Genomic DNA, 14078 nt, shown 5'->3' with positions numbered 1-14078 from the left:
TCTGTTTGTCAGAATGCCTGGGATTGTTTTCCTTCAAGTCATACCCAGCAAAATTATTTATCACCAACAGTGTAGTTTAATCTACTATTTTTCCAAACTTGGCTGATCATCAGACTCACCCTCAATGCTTATAAAACTACAGAATTCTGGGCCAACTCTACGGACTCAATGTCTAGGAGCGCAACCCAGAAATTTTTTCAAAGCTGATTCTGATAAGCTGCTATTTTAGCTGGAATGAAACAAATCTGAAATGAGAAGGAGCCCTGGTGGTGAAATGGTTAAGCACTTGGCTGCTAACCAAAAGGCTGGAGGTTCAAACCCATCAGCTGCTCTGTGGGAGAAAGATGTGGCAGTCTACTTCCGTAAAGATTCACAGCTTTGGAAATCCTATGGGGCAGTTCTACTCTGTCCCGTAGGGTCGCTATGAGTCGGAATTGACTTGACGGTAGTGGGTTTTAAAATGAGAAGATCACATTCCAACCCCAGCTCTGCTGCCCTAGGAAGACGTAGTGTTCCTAAACCCTCTGAATCTGTTCTTCCATTCATAAAATGGGAACACCTACCTTGCAAAGTTTTGAGAATTAAACATATATGAAACAGTTCCATAAACTGTTAAGTATGATAAAATGTAGAATATTACAGAATTCAATGAGTTCCTGTATAAAAGTTATACCAATAGGTACAAATTACTGTAATTAATTCTAAGAGATGTGTAGAACCATTTAAAGACTGAAGTAAAAATAAATCAAGCCTTAAATACATAATATTTAGTTCAGAGCACATATATGTTGTTTCTGGAGAAATCAATTTCCAAAATACCCTTTCAAGTATATTAGAGATTAATGACTCTTCCAATCAGTCCCAAAGTTAATAAACCAAAAAATGAGAGAATACCCTCTATACGCTAATAGATAACATGAACCTCCACAGATTAAAAAAAAAAAAAAATCAAATCAATCTTGAAATGTATTTCTCTCATTTGTGAGTCAAGTCTAATGGTAATAAACTCTTTTTTGCAACAATTTAGGAAATCAGGTGGAAAAATAGAAGAGAAACTATTTTAAATTGCTTACCAGACAGATTTAGAAACCCAGATTATCTATCTAGTATTAAAAACCGACATTCTAAACCATAAAAAATGAGTACAAATTTAAATACTGAAAAAAAAAGAAAAGAAAAGGCTAAAACCCATGCATTATATAAGATTAACACTTTACCTGCAGATCCTCACACAAAAAGATAGATTCTTGAAAACTTATTCGGTAAGTCTTTAACGCTTTTAACTTGCCCTTCTCTCTACAAGCTGGGCAATACCCATCTGATGTACCTTTAGCTGAATCATAATTCTAAAAGAGAAATAAAGCAAATTAAAACACAGGCATTCCTAGACTGTATCAAATTACAAAAAAGTTTAAAAAGGAAAGATAACCAGAAAAAAATTACAATTTTCGATTAGAAGTGTCCTGGCAAGATATTTTAAACATGGCAAATAAAAGAAATGCATAAGGGCTTTACATATAGCTAATATTCCAAAAACAATATATCATATAGTTTTAAACATTAAGTTTTAAGTGTTAAAAATAGCATCAGTTTTATTTGCAAGGAAAAAAGTGATGTCGACTGCCAGGAAAAACATGTTCCATATTTTCAAAGACTAGTGAACCATATCGTCTGTGTTTTATTTTTACCCTCACATATCAATAAAACACAGAGAGGTAAACACATTAAAACGATCTTTCGCCATTGCTGTAAGATTTCCGTGGGAGACAGAAGTTTTCAGAAGTTAACTGGTAAAATTAAAACCAAACGTAAGACTCAAAAATAGGAGAAAAAGAAAAACTTTGCACTGAGGCAAAAAACGAGTTCACTAACTTTTCCCAAATACCCCACCATGTGGAGTGAAGGTACCCCTATATCAGTCCCTTGTCCAATCACTGGCAAACCATTTCCAGTCTTCGGGGAATCCATCATTCCGAGTCATTGGCTAATTTATGTCACTTGAAACATGTCAATATCACTAAGGATTTTTCAATGAACCCTGGAAAAAAAAAGTCAATAGGCAATTAAATAAAAATCCTATTTACTTTGAAAAAGAGCTAGAAAGTTTTAAAAGACTTACATATATATCAAGCATAGCTGAGTTAATCACGTTCTAGGGTAAACATATTCTGACACTGTGATCTTAAGTGAAAACAAAATACCTAAATTTATTCATAAATCTAGCAAATTTGTAGGGAGAGGGCAAAGACTGGCAGTAGGACCAATTTTCATAGCACACTCATTTGTAAGGAAATTAAACAAAACTTGTACTAGAGAGAGCTATAATTTAAAGCTAATTATATTGACCAGAGGAGCCCGGGTGGGGTGGTTAAAGCGCTCAGCTGCTAACCCAAAGGTCGGCAGTTGGAACTCACCAGCTGCTCTGCGAAAGAAAGATGTGACAGTCTGTGACAGTCTGCTTCTATAAAGATTATAGCCTTGGAAACCCTATGGGGGCAGTTCTACTCTGTCCAACAGGGCCGCTATGAGTTGAAATAGACTTGACAGCTAAGGGTATAATTGACCAGAGTTTGAAAAATATAAGTTTTTAGAGTCTATGTACAATTTGAAACAAATATGCTGATACACTGAGAAAGTACTTTAAAAAACCCTAGATCCATTGTGCCATTACTTGAAAGGGACAAAAGAAAACAACGAACCACATATTTCATATATTCCTATTGTTTTCAACCACCAGTATTTTACCAGTTGAGAATAATGATACTTTTTAAAAGCTGTCAATGAAATGCTGTTTTATGTTAAATTATCTGTACTAAAACAAATATATAAACACTGTCATCGTACAAATTACACGTGACAAGTTTGTCGAGTGTAGTCCCATGGAGTAGCACCCATTCAGTAAATTCAAAATTATGAAACTGGAGCTCTGTGTAAAGAAAAATTGTTAAGAGTTGGGTAAATATGGGTTTAATATACAGGGAAACCAGATACAGGAAATCTTTAAGCAAAAGTGAATTATCACTTAACAGGGATGTTATAAAACAACCTCAAGCATAGGTGATTGAACTATGTGGTTTTTAAGATCTTTTCCAAATCTATGAATGCATAAATCTACAACAACCATCTCCTGGGAATCAGTGGCCCACGGATTCACTCTAAAAAAAGTTACGCTATTCTGTTTGAGCTGTATAAACCTCACACACCTTTCAAGACAAAGAATGATTTTAAAAATAAAGGTACTTTTAAGAAATTGCTATTGAGTCAATTCCGACTCATAGCGACCCTATAAGACAGAGTAGAACTGCCCCATAGAGTTTCCAAGGAGCAGTTCGTGGATTCAAACTGCTGACCTTTTGGTTAGCAGCCCCAGCTATTAACCACTGCACCACCAGGGCTCCAAGTTAGTATTAGCGAATCTCAATTTCCTACTCCTGAAGAAATAGCCACAAGGTGCAGTTTCTCAACCACAGCACTACAGGCACTTTGGACCTGATAATTAGTTGTTGTAGGGGCTGTTCTGTGTACTGTAGAATGTTTAGCAGCATCCCTGGCCTGTACCCTCTAGATTCCAGTAGCATTTCCCACCCCACCCAACACTGTAACAATCAAAAGTATCTCCAGACATTGCCAAATGTCCCCTGGAGGCAAAACCATCCCATACCATAGAGAACCACTGCCACAGGAGTTAAAACAAGTTTGACGCTAGCTTTTTCTTTTTAAGCAACTCACTGACAACACCAACTTGTTTATTACCTTTGGTTGGTTCTATTTATAATTTACTTACAAAGGTAACCATCCAGGAAAGACTCAAACTTCTGGAGTTCCACAGTAGCTAAAAGCATTGGCTCTGCATCAGCTGTTCTGTGTTCAGAAATTTCTTAGTTGGGAAATTGGTTTGTTCTAAGAATTAAATGAAGTAATGCATGTAAAATGCTTACTTAACACACCACCTAACGTATAGTATGCTGCAGCTACCATTTATTTGGTGCTAATTTTACCCTTCACTCTATGCAGAAAACAGCCAGTACCCCTTGTATCATCATTCTACAGCAGTCTCAAAAGAAAAACTGGCAGGCGACGTACCATGAATAAATTACTACTGATGAAAATTTCCATCTACCTGAGAAATCTAGACACCTTTTTTTGGATGGTTCTCTCTCTATCAGTCATAAAAGTAAACCTCTTTGGTTTTTGGAGAAAACCAAAACCAAACCCATTGGCATCAAGTGGATTCCAATTCATAGCAGCCCTATAGGACAGAGAAGAACTGCCCCCATAGGGTTTCCAAGGAGAGCCTGGTGGATTCAAACTGCCGACCTTTCAGGTTACCAGCCAAACTCTTAACCATTGTGCCACCAGGGTGCTGAATATCCACAACCAAGCCTTCATCTCTGCTCTCCTGATCCCATCACCCAGCATTTCCATGGGGAAAGCAGGCAGGTTGGTAGCTGAAATCCTGACACCCAGGAATATGAAGAACTCCTCCAAAAAATTCACTTAAAAAAAATGCCAGAGATGGACTAGTTAGATCTTCTTTCAAACAGAATTATTTTGTCCTAGTATACAAAATCCTTCGGTGGTTCTTACAACTTAATCTGTCTCTAAAAAAATGCCCTCACTGCCGCCCTCCTTCAAAAATAACCTGCTCCTCTTCCTACCCCTCACTGTCGCCCTCCTTCAAAAATAACCTGCTCCTCTTCCTACATCTCACCTAAATTCTGGCATTTCTATCCTTCCGAACATACAAATTAGAAAATGAGCCGTTCTACTCTTTCATTTCCTTCTGCTTCACGAAGTAACTCACCAAATTCTGTGGCTTTACCTTGGAAATGTCCCAAATCCATACCATCCCCACTCCGTATCACCGTCAAGGTGATGCTCCCATAAAACAAGTCTGAGTCTGTCACCGCTCAGCTTAATCTATATACTCCAGACTGATTACAGGAAAGTCCAAACGGATCAATACGACCTAAAGGTAGCCTTACGACCTAAAGCTCATTGCACTGCGACACCAATCTAGCTTTCCAGCCTTATCTTCCTCTCTTCCAACCCCTTTTTTTCTAACACCTCCTTTTCATACTTTTGTGAGCCACTGATCCTCCAGGAGCCCTAATGTGAACGACTAGCCCAGTAGGGACCCAGTTACGGTGCCATGGATGTGTAAAGTTGGTCCTGGGAACCGCGAAACGCGTGGAATTAAACTTAATTCACAGTCCCGTGTGCACAACGAGGGCACTCAGAAAAGAGCAGTTCGGATAAAGGCCTTATGCCCTCTTGAATGTGCGCTCCGAAATCAAGTGCATTCAGCATTCTGTCAGAAAACGAAGCCACAACAGTCAAGAAGCCAAGGAATGGAATCGGCTTCCAGCGCCCAGCGTCGTCTGGTCCCAAACCCCGTCGTCCTGAATCGGAGACGGTAGGACCAAGAGAGGTCGGTTTCGAATCCCAACCTTGGAAACCCAAAGAGGCGTAGGGTTCCGTTAACCCTCCTCATCTCCACGCTCCTTGGAAGAGGGAAACAAACTCTGGTTTCTCTTCAGCGTTTACCTCTCTGAGCCCAAACGGAACTGTAACGCTAATCCGACACCTTAATCATCAACCCTTCCCACCGGAACCTAGTCGCAGCCCCTGCCCCTCCCATCTAGCCCATCCTCCCAGCGTGCAAACTACTGTCCCGTAGATTACCCTTTTCCCATCTCGAGGGCTGAAGGGAACTACTCCTTCTTCCCCCTTACCAGCCGCGAGCACTCCCCTTCTTCGCACCGGGGCGATCTGAACTCCTGTTCCAGCTTGAGCCCCACAGCACCCACGGCAACGTTCACCCCACGTTCCCCTCGGACTGCTCCTCCCCCACCAGCAGCTCCGTTGGCTGAGCAGCTTCCGGTTTGAGTCCGCGGCAAAAGAGTTCCCCTTCCTGCTGCGCGCGGGGCCTGAAGGGAGGTATGCGTGTCGGGGAAGGCGAGACGAGTGCACTTCCGGTCCGGCCCCGCAGAGGCGTGGCTGCCGCGGCCGCAATTTCAGCTGCGGCGACGATTAGGGGCGGGGCCGGGGACTGCAGAGCCCGCCATGTGTGAGTGGCTAGGTTTGGGGAGGCGACGTTTCTGGAAGCTGCTGGAAGGCGCTCGAGGGGCGGAGGTGACGCCGGGAGGGGGGAGGCGTGATTAAAACTAGTGCGGAGCTTGCAGCGGAGGGATTACGCTGAGGAAAGAGTCCGGTGCGCGTCTCGTCACGCGGGTGCCGGGGTTGGAGCTGACGGTCCCCTAGAATGGCCAGGGTGCTTGGGACAGGAAGGACCCCCGAGCCGGGCGGAGGCTGCGATGGCGGATCTCCCCCGCCCTGCCCTTGCGGCGCCGTGTTCTCCACGCCTCGGCCACGCGAGGCACCCCTAGTCCACTGTCCCAAAGCCTCGGTGAGACCCGAGCTGCCACAGAGTGCGCATTCACAAAGGGCCACCACACGGAGCTGCCCCTTTCTCTCTCCCTAAATTCCATCTTTGAGGCCAGGGGTTTTTCGGCCAGGATTTTGGGGGTGTTTCACCTATCCTCCCTCCCAGATCGTCTAACGGTAAGGGGAGCAGCCGAGGCACAGGGATTTAGCCATCCATAATCCATTTTTACTAATCTGCAGCCGATCTGCCCCTGCTCCGCTGATTTCAACTGCCCTTGCCTTGTTTTAACTTCAGAGAGAGGCAATTCTCGTTTAGTTTATACGTTTAAGGTTCTGCTTTCGTAGGAAGGTCATGTGGCTTAAGAGGCATCGTGACTGCGTATGCTATTTCTGAGGCTGCATTCTAAATCTTGGGGGCAGCATATCACAGAAGTCGTTTCAATCGACTAGTTGTGTTTTCCAGGATAACTGTCGTTTCTGACCGTTTCTTTACACAGTAGAGTAACCACGTTGGGCGTTTTGGACTGTGGACTTTTTTAGTGGTCTAAACTAAATGATTATGTTTTGGAATAGTGCTGATAATTTTGATAGGATGATATAGAGGAAACAAATCCCATGTACCAAGAAATTCCTCAGTAAAAAGGATTTTAGTTTTCGGTACTTCTGAATGCAAATGACCAAGAAACCCAACATAGTTTGTTGTTTTGTTTTTCTGCAAACTGAAGACACTGACTGGTTAGTTGTTGCATTAGATTGTTAATGTATCGGTATATTTGTTATGAGAACTAGCTAGTTTTTTTTTTAAGAATGATGACATGAGAAAGCAGTGTTTCCTAACCTGAAATGGTAGCCAAAACCCAAAGGGTTTTTCTTATTCACTATTTCTATTTCCATTTTTAGAATAGGATACACTTTTTTTTTTTTTTTTTTTTTGCAGTAAGTACTTGGTGAATGTCACTCATACATTGAACAAAACAATTGGTTCAGTTAAAATGCATCTAAAAATTTAAGATTAAAAAGCAACACCACCAAGCTGAATTATATAAAAAAAAAAAATCAAGCGTTGTTTGCAAAGTTGATTTGTAGTCATTTAGTGTAAGTTTGAATTTTTAGCAGAAAAATATGTAGTATTGACAGAAACAAATTGGAGATGAGGGTTGGGTTGTGCGTGCTGTGTTTGGACTCCTGGGGGTTTCCTCTCAAAAAGTAGGAAAGGTCTTATAAAGGAAAGGATTTGTTGTAGGAACTGTCAATCAGGAGAGGGTGACTGGAAAACTCCTCTTTCTTTTATATTAAAAAGTAATGGTCCCAAGTTGAGAAAATTGTACTATGTCTGCTTATTCTTTACCAGTGTATTTGGAATGCCCGTTTTTAGGTATACTGGTCCCAAAAAGGAGCCCTGGTGGTACAGTGGTTAAGAGCTTGGCTGCTAACCAAAAGGTAGGCAGTTGGAATCCACCAGCTGCTGCTTGGAAACCCTATGGGGCAGTTCTTCTCTGCCCTGTAGGGTCGCTATGAGTCGCAATCGACTAAACAGCAATGGGTTTGTTTGGTTTTGGTTTGGTTCAAGAGTGCAGTTACCTTCCAGCAGGAGTAGAACCTATTGCTTCCATCCCCTTGTCCGCAATATGAGACAGAAGCTTTATTTACCTATTTCCATTTGTAAGTTCTTGTGATTTATTCAAAACCAAAACAAACCCATTGCCATGGAGTTGATTCCGACTCATAGCAAGCGTATAGGACAGAGAACTGCCCCCATAAGTTTTCTAAGGTTGGAAGCAGACTGCCACATCTTTCTCCTGAGGAGCAGCTGATGGGTTTGAACCACTGACCTTTTGGTTGGCAGCTGAGCGCTTTAACCACTGCAGCTCCAGGACTCCTTTAATCAAAAGGAGCTTTTCTTAGTAACTAATGAAATAACTACAAGGAGCCTAGGTGGCACAAGCTGTTTGAACCCACCCAGCAGCTCTGTGGAAGAAAGGCCTGACAACTGCTTTAGTAAAGATCATAGTCAAGAAAAACCTATGGATCAGGTGGCCATGAGTTGGGGGCCAACTCCATGGCAGCTAACAACAACAACAAAATAACTACAACAGGAGCACAGTGTTGTACAGTTAGGATTTCTTTTTTTCCCCTCATTTTCTGTTATGATGGCAGCCTGTAGACCCTGTGCTAGATTGGGTTCCTTAACCACAAACACGTCTTCAGCCCAAACTATGATGTAAAAGCTACCTGCTGTGATTACTTGTTTTGTTATCAAAAAGATAAGGGTTGAAGTGACTAACACTACATCCAGGCAGCACCCTTGTGGATAATCTGTAATCCCTCATCTAATCCCAACATCCAGAATGTTCTGAAAACCAAACACATTTGAAGTTTGGAGACAAAAATCCATTTGGTAGCAAAATCTGACCTGAATTACTGAGAAGTTACATCCAGTCTTTATTTATCCCACGTTTTGCTGGAGAAATAATTTTATGAGGTACTCTCCCTGGTTGCTGAGGTTTGGGGTGTTATGTAATGATGAGTATATCTTGTAACATTTTTAAATTACAAGAAATTCTTACTTCTAAAACACGTACAGCCCGAGTTTTGGTTAAGGGGATTGTGAACGTATATTAATATTTTTTTGGCAATACATTTATGTTATATATTTGTATATTTAAAAAATTTAAATAATATGATATTTTAGTTCTTGCCCTTAGTGAATTGATTTAGAAGGATTAAAAAAAAATGCATTGATCACATTGCAGTAAATGCAATAGTAGAGGTATGTACAGGCTGTTTGTAAGTAGCCACATAAGTGATCTCAACAAGAAATTACTGGTCCCAGGGTTTGAGGTTATTTTATATTGTAGACTCTTAAAATTTAGGTATAACATTACAACTTGTTATGTGGCCCAAACTCACTTGGCACTCTTTTGCCCACACAAAATAGGAAGACAGTATGATAAAGAGGAGTCCTAGAGTGGATATTGGAATATCTGACTTCTAGTCCTGTCTCTTGTGCTGTGCAACTCTACTCAAGTCACTTAATTCTCAAGGTTCAGTTTACAGATTATGAACTGAGAAGTTTGGAATAGATGGATCTCTTGAGGAAGGTCCCTTATAAGTAGTTCCCACATTCTACCTGCAGATAATTTACCCTTGGACTGCCGCCTGCTTTTGTTTTATGTTGCCCACCAAGGACATGATCCCACTTCTTCTGAAGCTGCTTTCTTGGTGATCTAACTTTTGTGTTTTGTTTTGGATTAGGTAGTACATTAGCATGGTTCAAAATTCAGAAGGTACAAAGGGCTATGCCCTGAAAAGTCTTCCTTCTACACCTGTCTCTCAGCCATCTAGTTCCCTGCGTAGGAAGCAACCTAGGGTAACAGTCCCCCCCCCAAATTTTTATGCATATATGAGAAATAAATTATATATACACACACAATTATTTTTCTTCCCTTTTGTACATACTTATTTTTTCACTTATCTTAGAAGTTGTCTTAGATAATTATGTATACGTATGTAGATACATCATTATTTCATCAGTTCTCTCCTTTTAGCATTGGTTTCTTTCTGCTCTTTATTAAAAAGCATTGTGCAATGGATAACTTTGTACATTCATCATTTTCTACATATGTGAATATATCTGTGCTCTGGACAGTGACACAGCTCTTTTAAGAGTGACCTAATTGATGAAACATTTAGTAACTAATATAAAAAAAATCAGTTAATCAGGGTGTCAGCACTGTATTTCTACGGTTCCATCTACTTTGTGTGATCCCTGTGCCAGTCTGACAGTGGTATGGTGGAGTCAATGCCGTATTTGGTTCTAAAGTAAACATTTAAGACAAATCACATCACCTTTGAGCTTCAAATGAAGCAGGTAGATTATTTTAAGGGACCCAATGCTAAACAAATAAATAAATCTTTAAACACTAAAGTTGTGTGGCAGAGCAAGATTTTCAATGAGAGACATAGGAGAACTGAGACTGGTTGATGCAGCAACAGATGTGGGCTTTCATGCTCACTTCAGGGCACATACTCATTGAGTGCTATTTCAACTGACATTTCTATTTTTAATTTTTTACCAAGCACATATAGTTGAATTTGTGTAAGTACAGCAAACAACTCTGTATTGCCCCTCTACCAATAAGAAAACTAAGCCTAAAAGAAGTAAACAGTTGACCCAAATTTGCATAACAAAATGGCAGACCTGAGACTAAGACCTGTTGTCTGCCATCAAGTCCATTCCGCCTCAGCCACCCAATATGACAGAGTAGAACTGCCGCATAGGGTTTTCTAGGCTGTCATCTTTACGGGAGCAGTTCGCCAGGTCTTCCTCCCCGGGGAGTTGCTGGGTGGGTTCAAACCGCCAATCTTTCAGTTTATTTAAGCAGCCGAGCCTTAACCATTGCACCACCAGGGCTTCTTGAGACTAAGATTCGGATACATTTACTCTGCCTAGATTCTAGAACAACCTAGAGTTCAGAAAGCAGCAGTGCATTTTTCCCAGTGGCAGAATAACATTCTACAAGTGATTGTTGAAGTAATCACACACCATGCTGATTAGCAGTCAGGAGGACTCCAAATCAAAACATTAAGCTGATACAGAGAAACACTCTTTCCTAATGGGGACATAGTTGTCACTTCGAGATTATCAGTCAGAAGGACAGGAAGAAATTTAGAATTATTTGGAAACAAGTGTCTTACCTTCTCCAGAGCTCATGCCATCATTTAATTTAGCCAAGAAAATTTAAGACACTTAATTCTCACACGTATCATCAGAAGAGGAAGAGTGGTGATAGAAACAATAGCAAACGAGTTAAAAATGAAAGGTCGGGGTGTGTGTTGTAGTAACTACTATCCTGCCATTGTAGCAGCTGACACCCCTTTAGAGCCTTAACTTTGCAGGTAATGCTGTTACTCTTTGCATCATTGACTCTTCTCATCCTGTAAGTCTCAACTGAAATGTCACATGTCCAGCTGCCCTCCCCATCTGAGGAGCCTTTTATCCTCCACCCCTGTTCTAATTCGCTGTTACCACCTGCTGTTTGTTTTCCGCATAGCACTCTTCTCAAATTTTAATTACATATATGTTGGTTTCAGTTATTTATTTTCTCTGCCTCTACTAGGGTTTGTACTCTGTGAGGGCAAGGATGGCTACATCTGTTGTGTTCACCGTTGCATATACAATGCCTTGTACATAGTACACCGTTGTTGAGTAAACGAATAAAGGATCTTGATGATTCCCAGTTCCGAACTTCCTTGACTGACCAATCCCATTCTTAACATAGAATATTTTTAACAGCATATTTCCTCTGTGTTCTGATATTTATTAATTCAGGGTTGGTTTAGAAGAGGTGTATGTATTTGATATGCTCATCTTCTTATTGAGGAAAATATTAGCTCAACATTCTCCAACAAGCCTTTATTGACTGTGGGAGGCACTGTACTAAATGCTGGGAATAATGCATAGTCCTTATCCCTGATGATAAGTAGAAACATTTGTAAACAGTTGGCTTTTATATAAGGCAGAGTGAAATAAGTGCTAAATAGAGTTGTACAATGTTGTGTAGCAGCAACAGAGAAGAAATATTCATTTTAATTGTGGGTATGGTCTCACAGAGTTGAACTTTGACTTTGGTCCCGAAGACAGAAAAAAGAATTGAAGTCTTTCTGTCCTGTACGGTCACTGTAAGTTGGAATTGACTCAACAGCAACAGGCTGCGTAGATGGAGAAAAGGAGCCCTGGTGGTGCAGTGGTTAAGTGCTCAGCTGCTAACCAAAATGTCGAACCCACCAGCCGTTCCAGGGGAGAAAGATGTGGCAGTCTGCTTCCGTAAAGATTTACAGCCTTGGAAACCCTATAGGGCAGTTCTTCTCTGTCCTACAGGGTTGCTATGAGTCAGAATCAACTCAGCAGCAGCGGGTAAATAAATGGAGAATAGAGATGAATGAATGTTCAGCTTCACTTTTTAAAAAACCCTTAGAATAGTAACACTGACCATAAAGTATTCTTGGAAAACATTATCATTGAAGCGGTCTTTAAAAATCTCAGTTATAAATAAAATTACTCCAGCCTTAAACATTATACTTCTGAGATCAAGATTTACCATAATATCGTTTTGATTGTTTCGACTAGGTTGAGTTTCCAACTAGAGGCTAATATCAGATCAGTCTAATAATTGGATTCTAACTGATTACTAATTGGAATTAGTAACTGTTTAGTAAACTAAGACAAATCCATCTAATGATGAAAACAGATTAGTTTTTAAAAAATGATTTAGAAGCCTTAGGTGATCTTTAATGTACAGTTCTCTGATCAGCTCACAAGTTAAGATGATTATTTTTTGATGGCCCAATCTAATTTGCCTTTTAAGTTTACTTGTGTTTCCTACCTCTGTGTGTTTGCCTAAGCAATATAGACCTTCTTCCCCACTCTCATTTAAAAAAAAGCACAGGTTGGATTCACAGGCCTGATTTCAGCCTTGCCATTTATTAGTAATCACACTTGTGCCACTTTCAAATTTTTGTCACTTCAGGCAAAATATTTAACCTCCCTGAGGCCCAATTTCATCTACAAAATGAAAATCTCTACTAATCCCACTTTTGTCGTTTAACTAGTTTTGTGACCTCAGGCAAATTATTTAACCTCTCTGAGCCTCAGTTTTTCTATATATGAAATAAAATTATCTTAAATGAGGTAAAATGTAGAACAGTGTCTGGCAGTTAATAAGCCTTCAACATTTCCCCCCACCCCTCCATCTCATCTCAATCCAGCATATCCTTCAGAGTTCACCTGAAGTGCCATTTGCTGTAACCTTTCGAACGCCAGCTCACAGTCTCTTCTTTTCCAGTCATTGCACCTGCCATGTATACCATGGTATGGATCACAGTTATATTGGGAATTTGTTAAAAATGCAGTGGCTTGGATCCTACTCCTATAGATTGATTTCATGGGTTTGGCATGGGACCTGGGCGTCTATATTTTTACCTTTCTCCCTAAATATTCTGATGCTTCCCAAAGAGCCAGGTGTCACAATTTCTCACCTATTTGCTGATGATCATGTGCTGCTTATGGTTTATGTTAGGTAAGTCTTACACCATCAGGTAATCCTTCAGGTGTTTTAAATATACCATAAACTCCCCAAGGATGCAAAATACCCATCATAATACTTGGTACTTTAGGGGTTGATAAGTAATGGCCCCCTTTTTCCTAAGTTTGGATCCAGTTAAGAAATAAGACACAGAAGTCAGGTAGATGAAGATTAAAATGTTATTTAATTACCAAAAAAAGTTGTTTGGAAGATATGACTTAGGTTTGCACCAATGAGTTTCCTAATATTGCACTCTAGAATTAAAAACAAAACAAAAAAACACTAGTACTGTCAAGTCAGTTCCAACTGATAGCGATCCTGTGGGACAAGTAGAACTGCCCCGTAAGGTTTCCAAGGCTGTAATCTTTGGAAGCAGACTAGCACACCTTTCTGCCACAGAGCGGCTGGGTTTGAACCACCGACCTTTTGGTTAGCAGCTGAGCACTTAACCATTGTACCACCAGGGCTCCTCAGTACTCGATAGGTATTTGGTAATAGATTTAAAAAGAAAAAAAAAAACAAAACACCTGACATCAGGATGCTGTAATTTTTGACACCTAAATGAAATCACAACTTCGGTCAGTTAAATTCACAGGTAGGTTATTG

General features: G+C 40.4%; 1 protein-coding gene across 1 annotated transcript in view; it reads right to left on the bottom strand.

The window, feature by feature from the left end:
- USPL1 (ubiquitin specific peptidase like 1) overlaps nt 1-5910 on the bottom strand; it is a 52093-nt gene extending 46183 nt beyond the window's left edge. The window contains exon 1 of the mRNA XM_023738514.1: nt 5736-5910. The gene's annotated coding sequence lies outside the window, so the exon portion shown is untranslated. The remainder of the gene's footprint in view (nt 1-5735) is intronic.
- Between the last annotated feature and the right edge of the window lie 8168 nt (nt 5911-14078).

The sequence above is a fragment of the Trichechus manatus genome, unplaced genomic scaffold (genome assembly GCF_000243295.1).
Source record: "Trichechus manatus latirostris isolate Lorelei unplaced genomic scaffold, TriManLat1.0 scaffold00118, whole genome shotgun sequence".
NCBI classification, from domain to species: Eukaryota; Metazoa; Chordata; class Mammalia; order Sirenia; family Trichechidae; genus Trichechus; species Trichechus manatus.
This window is presented reverse-complemented; position numbering and strand designations above follow the sequence as displayed.